This window comes from Mytilus trossulus, chromosome 6 (genome assembly GCF_036588685.1).
Source record: "Mytilus trossulus isolate FHL-02 chromosome 6, PNRI_Mtr1.1.1.hap1, whole genome shotgun sequence".
Taxonomy (NCBI): domain Eukaryota; kingdom Metazoa; phylum Mollusca; class Bivalvia; order Mytilida; family Mytilidae; genus Mytilus; species Mytilus trossulus.
Genome location: NC_086378.1, coordinates 31,383,443 through 31,391,209, shown reverse-complemented (window position 1 = coordinate 31,391,209; position 7,767 = coordinate 31,383,443). Strand labels below are relative to the sequence as shown.

The following is a 7,767-nucleotide window of genomic DNA, read 5'->3' as shown; positions in this document are numbered from 1 at the left end:
GATCGTGATTTCTGTATTGCATGTAGATAACGTATTAACCATAAACAGAAACGTCGTAGGATGAATAGCAATTTTTCCTATGACAAATTGACGACACAAGATTTACCGATCCATTCATAATAGATTTAGTATTAAAAAGTGGTTTCAGATGCACATGAAAAAAATAGAAATTTCATATAACAAAGTTTTTGTGAGCACTTTGCACTGAGGATTTTTAAATAAGAATATAAAAGTAATTCTTATTTCACAGGATTAAATCAAAAAACAAAAACAAGCTTAATTTAATTCATTTTATGTTTTAATATAAATGGAATCCAACCTTTTATTACTGAAAATAATAAATGTTTGCTTCCCCTTGACATTTGTACAGCAGAGCTAAGAGCATAATTCAGTGAAAATAACAGGCAATTTTTTCTTCTATATTCACGTGGAGTAAACACTTCAAATAAGTGCAAAAAATATTAGCAGTTTTCCTAATGTAGGAATTCTAAAATTATGCTTTCTGAAGAGTTTGTCAGTTAGGAATAGTCATAAAAAAACATGGAAGAACACTAAAGTTTTCTACATGCTATAAGTGACCCATTTTGTATGTCATTATGGCTCGATCTTTAATAAAAAAATCCAGAAAAAAAAAGCCCTCCAAAATCATAAGCATTTCATTCGAACATATATTGAAATTAATTAGGTAAGTTAATAATTTTTTATTACAAAGCAGTCAATATTGTGTTATAATACAGAAACAATCATGCCAACAAAGAAAAACAAAATGGCATATTCTAAGAAAAAACACGTAAGCAAAAAGAGTTACAAAAATACCAAAAAAGTCTATAGCACATTATAACACAATAACAGAAGGTAAATATAAGAGCCATAGCAAAATAAAACTACCAAAATACAAACAATACAATTAAGGGATGGCAAAAGCTGGTAAGGTCGTCAATGGATGTCTAAATATTCCATTCATATAGGAGTAATTTCACTAGACATTTCAACAACAGACTGTCTGTTATTACACTGAATATACAAAGGCCAAGTCAACTGGAAGACTCAGTAATCAGTAATAATAAAACAAGAATGTTCCTAAAATTGTATTTGCCAATTATGGATAAGATCAACTTCGTAGATGTGCAGATTAAAACGACTGAATTATTCGGGTTACTTTTGTACTTGATATTTTAGCGCGCAGCCATCCAATAACATTTTTGTATAGTTCCGGCTTATCTTTTCTGATTGGCCGACACTCTAGGGCATGCATTAGATTAATTCGCTGTTGCTAAGGACCTTAGAAACTAGCGATAATTTTCATTCTCACTCTACACGAGTGATATGAAAATTATCACAAAAAAACATCAAAGGAAAAATACAGATAATAGCGATAATTGTATTTATATCGTGTCAAAGATAAAATTTCTTTGTTCAGTGTATGATTTGTTTTGTTAAAACTTCATTTTGATTGAGCTATAAATATAGGAAGATGCGGTGTGAGTACCAATGAGACAACGCTGCATCCAAATAACAATTTTTTTAAAATGTAAACCATTATAGGTCAATGTACGGCCTTGGCTCACACAAAAGCTATAAAGGGCCCCAAAATTAATAGTGTAAGCCATTCAAACGGGAAAACCAACGGTCTAATCTATATAAAAAAACAAGAAACAAGAAACAGGTATATATTACACAAGAGTGCACACACTGAAATGTCTCGCCTTCTTTACTAATCATTGATATTATGTTGATAGTCCTAATAATAAAGCTTTATTACAACTGTCACATAAACTTAACATACCAAGAAAACTAAACATTGACCTCTGAACCATGAAAATGAGGTCAAGGTAAGATGAACCATGCCAGGTAGGCATGTACAGCTAACAATTCTTCCATACAACAAATAAAATTGACTTATAGCTTATAGTTTAAAAAAAACAGACCAAAACACAAAAGCTTAACACTGAGCAATGAACCGTAAAAAATGAGGTCAAGGTCAAATAAACCTGCCCGACTGACATGTAGATCATGAAATAATTCCATACACCAAATATAGTTGACCTATTGCATATAGTATTAGAAAAAAAGGCCAAAACTTAACAACTTAACTTTGACCACTGAACCATGAAAATGAGGTCAAGGTCATATGACACCTGCCAGGTAGACCTGTACACTTTACAACCATTCCATACACAAAATATAGAAGATCTATTGCATACAGTATGTGAAAAACAGACCAAAACACAAAAACTTAACTATAACCACTGAACCATGAAAATGAGGTCAAGGTCAGATGACACCTGCCAGTTGGACATGTACACCTTACAGTGCTTCCATACGCTGAATATACTAGACCTATTGCTTATAGTATCTCCGATATGGACTTGACCACCAAAACTTAACCTTGTTCACTGATCCATGAAATGAGGTCGAGGTCAAGTGAAAACTGTCTGACGGGCAAGAGGACCTTGCAAGGTATGCACATACCAAATATAGTTATCCTATTACTTATAATAAGAAAGAATTTAACATTACAAAAAATCTGAACTTTTTTTTCAAGTAGTCACTGAACCATGAAAACGAGGACATGTGACTGACGGAAAGTTCGTAACATGAGGCATCCATATACAAAGTATGAAGCATCCAGGTCTCCCACCTTCTAAAATATAAAGCTTTTAAGAAGTGAGCTAACACAGCCGCCTCTGGATCACTATCCCTATGTCGAGCTTTCTGCGACAAAAGTCGCAGGCTCGACAATAAACAAACGACAACTACTGTACATCAGATTCCTGACTTAGGACAAGTACTAATTGACATATCATATAGTGTACTTCTATGTTGTGTTGTCACTATTATTTCAGGTGAGGGTGAAGGTGGGCTCCTGTTGAAATGTTTGAACCTGCTGCATTTGTTTGTGACTGTCCTTAAAAGTCAGGAACCTGATGTTCTGACAGTGGTTGTTGTTTGTTGATGTTGTTTCTTGTTTTTTATATAGATTAGACCATTGGTTTTCCTGTTAGAATGATTTTACACTATAGTCATTTTTTAAGTCCTTAATAGCTGGCTATTTGATGTAAGACAATTAAGGCTCCATGTTGAAGGCTGTACTTTGACCTTTAAGGTTAACTTTTCCAATTTGTGACTTGGATGGAGAATTGTCTCGTTGGCACTCATACTACATCTTCTTTTATCTATTGTATAATTTCATGATTTTTTCGTCTTCGACATAACAAACTAGAGGCTCTAAAGAGCCTGTGTCGCTCACCTTGGTATATGTGAATTACACAAAGGAAGCAGACAGTTCATGACAAAATTGTGTTTAGGTGATTGTGATGTGTTTGTACATCTTACTTTACTGAACATTCTTGCTGCTTACAATTATCTCTATCTATAATGAACTTGTCCGTGTAGTTTCAGTGGAAAATGTTAGTAAAAATTTACAAATTTTATGAAAATTGTTAAAAATTGATTATAAAGGACAATAACTTCTTAGGGGGTCAATTGACCATTTTGACTTATTTTTTAGTCTAAAATTGCTGTACATTATTGCTGTTTACAGTTTATCTCTATCTATGATAATATTCAAGATAATAACCCAAAACAGCAAAATTTTCTTAAAATAACCAATTTAGGGGCAGCAACCTAGCAATGAGTTGTTCGATTCATCTAAAAATTTCAGGGCAGATAGATCTTTGACCTGATTAACAATTAAACCCATGTCAGACTTGCTCTAAATGCTTTGGTTTTTGAGTTATAAGCCAAAAACTGCATTTTAGCCCTATGTTCTATTTTTAGCCGTAGCGGCCATCTTGGTTGGTTTGCCTGGTCACAAAACACAATTTTTAAACAAGAAAGCCTAGTAATGATTCTGGCTATGTTTGGTTAAATTTGGCCCAATAGTTTCAGAGAAGATTTTTGTAAAAGTTAACTAAGATTTACAAAAAATGGTTAAACATTGACTATAAAGGGCAATAACTCCTAAAGGGGTCAACTGACCATTTTGGTCCTTTTGACTTATTTGTAAATCTTACTTTGCTGAACATTTTTGCTGTTTACAGTTTATCTCTATCCATAATAATATTCAAGATAATATCCAAAAACAGCAAAATTTCCTGAAAAATTACCAATTCAGGGGCAGCAACCCAACAACGGGTTGTCCCATTCATCTTAAAATTTCAGGGCAGATAGATCTTGACCAGATAAACAATTTTACCCCTTGTCAGATTTGCTCTAAATGCTTTGGTTTTTGAGTAATAACCAAAAATCTGCATTTTACCTCCATGTTTTATTTTTAGCTGTGGCGGCCAGCTTGGTTGGTTGGCCAGGTAAAAAAACACAATTTTAAACTAAATACATCAATGATGAATGTGGCCAAGTTTGGATTAATTTGGCCCAGTAGTTTCAGAGGAGAAGATTTTTGTAAAAGATCATTGAGATTTACGAAAAATGGTTAAAAATTTACTATAAAGGGCAATAACTCCTAAAGGGGTCAACTGACCATTTTGGTCAAGTTGACTTATTTGTAAATCTTACTTTGCTGAACATTATTGCTGTTTACAGTTTATCTCCATCTATAATAATATTCAAGATAATAACCAAAAACAGTAAAATTTCCTGAAAATTACCAATTTAGGGGCAGCAACCCAACAATGGGTTGTCTGATTCATCTGAAAATTTCAGGGCAGATACATTTTAAACCTGATTAACAATTTTAACCCATGTCAGATTTGCTCTAAATGCTTTGGTTTTTGAGTTATAAGCCAAAAAATGCATTTTACCCCTATGTTCTATTTTTAGCCATGGCGGCCATGTTTTTTAATGAAATGGGAATCAAAACACAAACTTTATTCTAGATACCCTAGGAATCAATCAGATGAAGTTTGATTTGAATTGGTTCAGTAGTTTCAGAGGTTAAGATTTTTGTAAAAGTTAACGCCGGACGACGGACGACTGACGACTGACGCCAAGTGATGAGAAAAGCTCACTTGGCCCTTTGGGCCAGGTGAGCTAAAAAACAAGTTTCAAAATTTGATTTCCAAACTTTCAAATTTGCTAAAAAAATTCTTCCGATGGAATCTACCAAAGCACATATCTGAGAAACAGTGATGATTCAATACAAAATGACTTAGATAATAGTTTATATATCTAAGAATTTATACTGATAATCATTAAATTTATACTGATAATTATTAAATTTATACTGATAAGCATGATACAATCAATGTTTTAATACCGAACTACAGTACCTCAAAAAACATCCAAGTCTCTAAGATATTATCGTTAATTAAAAGGTAATATATAATCTTTGATGTTAAGTTTTATTTCCTGGTGATTTAATCTATTACCATGATTTCTAATTATCAATCCAGATGCACTGTGGGAAATCAAGAGTATCTATAAAAGGCATTAATTCCTAGCAGGTGAATATTTTTGATGTATGACCTGTGCATTAATCTCCACATGTTTTTGTCTCAGATCAATACAATACATTGCATGAAACCACGTCTGTGGTTAAGTAAGACAAAAAGTTGACATCTTGTTATTTAAACCCTTCATCATGTTGCATGCCATTGCAGTGGTGCACTTATAGTTACAAAGGCTCAATTAATTTCAAAGTACAGACCCTTCCAACCATAGTCAGTTTACAGAGGTGCATTGTCATCAAAACTTATGAAGAAAACATTAAAAGTAACAAAATTTCAAATTCCTAGTGACTCAACTGTTCAAGCAATTTAGTAGACATGCAATGTTTCCAATAAACTTTAAAACTTTAAAAGCATCTTTACAGTCTATCATGCAAGCTATAAAATTCCTTAACCAAATTTGGACACATTAATGAGTAATGTAAAAATCACAATGCTTGGTAACAGCTAGATGCATTATGTATGAGTGAGCTGACACAAGCCTCAGTTGATATATTTTATTACATTAACAGTTGCTGATCAGTAAAATGTATTAGCTATTTTTTATAATATTTCCAATAAAAGCTTAATCTGCCCTGATAACAGTTAACATGTATATTTCAGGGGCAGTCCTTAAAACAAGGATGCACATCAGATAGATTAGATATATCTTGTTATAATGTTCATTTTAGCAATTTACTTAGCTCCTATGTTTTTCACATTCACAGCCAAAAAGTGCAAAAAATATTACTTCAGGGGCAATAACTCCAATTTATGCATACAAATCTTTATCAAATTTTCCTTGTAGATACATCTTGTCATATTGAACCTTCTTGCATTTTACACTTTTAATCTCTCTCCTCTTATTTTAGCATGATTTCAAGAATTCAAAAATAAAAACCCATTGAAATTGGTCAAGAAATAAGCAATTTATACAAAGTATTGGAAAAGTATTGTTTTTGGCCCCTAATTCCTTAACAGTTTTGGCCATAACCACCATGATCAATCCCAACCTTCCTTTTTTGGTATGGAACCTTACGGTGCAATTTCAGAAAGATCCGTACACAAATTATTGTCTGGAAACTTGGAAAATACTTATTTTGACCCCTTTTGGGCCCCTTGTTCCTAAACTGTTGAGACCATAACCCCCAAAATCAACCTCAACCTTACTTTTGTGGTTTCAAACCTTGTGTAAATTTCATAAAGATCTATTCACTTAAACTAAAGTTATTGTCTGGAAACTAAGTGTTTTGGACGACTGGTTAACCATTTTGATTTTTTATTTCATATTTGGTCCTAAATCCACTGGAAAAAACCTACTTGAATAAGCAACAACTATAGGACTCTTGCTGTATCTATTTCTCAACATGTATATTTTAAACTAGTTTATAACAGGCTATTATTTGAACTTGGAATTATTTTTAATTATGGAATTTGCATAATTTCTTGTGTTTAAATTTTTTTGATAAATTCCATGTTTATTTGGTATTATAATCTTTTAAGTGGTTAATAACACTTTCCATACAAGGTATTTTGGTTAGATGGTGTTGTGCGCGTTGAAAATATACTATTTTCTTTGTAAAAGAAAGTGTTGTGCGCAGCACAGAACATTTCAGTACAGAATAAACATGGAATTTATCAAATAAATTCAATAACAAGAAATCAAGCAAATTCCATAATTAAAAGTAATTTCAAGTTCAAATAATAGCCAGTTTTATTCAGTTCATCAAGTACAAATTAAGGTGGGACAATATAAATGGTACAAATGTATTTCGTAATTAATTTGAACTTCAACATTTCACAAGACCATCAATAATATATAAAACACTTAAGTATGAATTGAGTGGTATGGAAATTATATGCTTATAAAGTCTCTGATGATTCGACGTACACCCTTTCATCTATAAATAGAAACCATGGAGACTGAATGAACTCACTCATATGAACTACTAATTGCATTTTAATTACATGCAGTCTCTGAGTGCCACCAAATTTGCTAGATGCCTGCATCAATTTGCAGTTTTTCTAACCTTCGTTTCAGACAGATTTCCCTATAGGATTGAATGCACACGTAATCATCGCACTTCCTCTCAGTAAGGATAGTGACAATTGGATTTCCTTTTTCATAACACTTAAATCATTATAAAATCCTAATGTAATTTGTTCCATATTTCAAAGATTGTAGATTCCCGTATTTCCATTTGATATCATATAAGCAATTATAGACTTTCATACTAAAAGGAATCCACTTAGATTTACAATTGGTAAGATTAGAAATAGAATGAAGATTTCTATTGACATGTAAACAGTTATAGGACGTGGAACACTTTACGAGATATAGTTTTTGTCAGGTTTATTTTTAATAAGAGTTACAAAATAT

General features: G+C 32.3%; 1 protein-coding gene across 1 annotated transcript in view; it reads right to left on the bottom strand.

Annotated features, from left to right (window-relative positions):
• The window catches only part of LOC134721113 (ATP-dependent RNA helicase DDX1-like), a 161,175-nt gene that overhangs the window by 75,846 nt on the left and 77,562 nt on the right, over positions 1-7,767 (bottom strand). The gene's annotated exons all lie outside the window — the stretch shown is intronic.